Source organism: Penaeus monodon, chromosome 31 (assembly GCF_015228065.2).
Source record: "Penaeus monodon isolate SGIC_2016 chromosome 31, NSTDA_Pmon_1, whole genome shotgun sequence".
NCBI lineage: Eukaryota > Metazoa > Arthropoda > Malacostraca > Decapoda > Penaeidae > Penaeus > Penaeus monodon.
The window spans coordinates 36,296,585-36,297,123 of record NC_051416.1 but is presented as its reverse complement, the minus strand read 5'-3'; positions in this window follow the sequence as shown (position 1 = coordinate 36,297,123).

Below are 539 nucleotides of genomic sequence, written 5' to 3'. Positions count from 1 at the left end.
CATTACAACACAATCACAAAAATCAGAACGAGAAATACGGGATCACGGAACACAGAACACGGGGAAAAGACATGGGATCACAGGAACACAAAAAAACGGGAACAACGCGGGGTCACAGGAACACAAACACGGGAACAGACGCGGGGTCACAGGAAAACAAAACACGGGGAAAAACGCGGATCAGGGGAAAACAAAACACGGGAACAGAGCGGGGTCACAGGGAAAACAAAAAACGGGAAAAGACACGGATCACGAAACGGAACAGACACGGGGTCACGGGAAAACAGAACACGGAAACGACACGGGATCGCAGGAAACGAACACGGGATCACAGGAAAAAAGAACAGGGAACAGACACGGGACACAGGAAAACAGAAAACGGGGAAAAGACAGGGGGGCAAGGAAAACAGAACACGGGAAAGACACGGGATGCAGGGAAAACAGAACACGGGAAAAGACCGGGATCACAGGAACAGAACACGGGAACAGACACGGGGTCCAGGAACACAGAACAGGTCCGTCTTCATTTCGTTAAAACT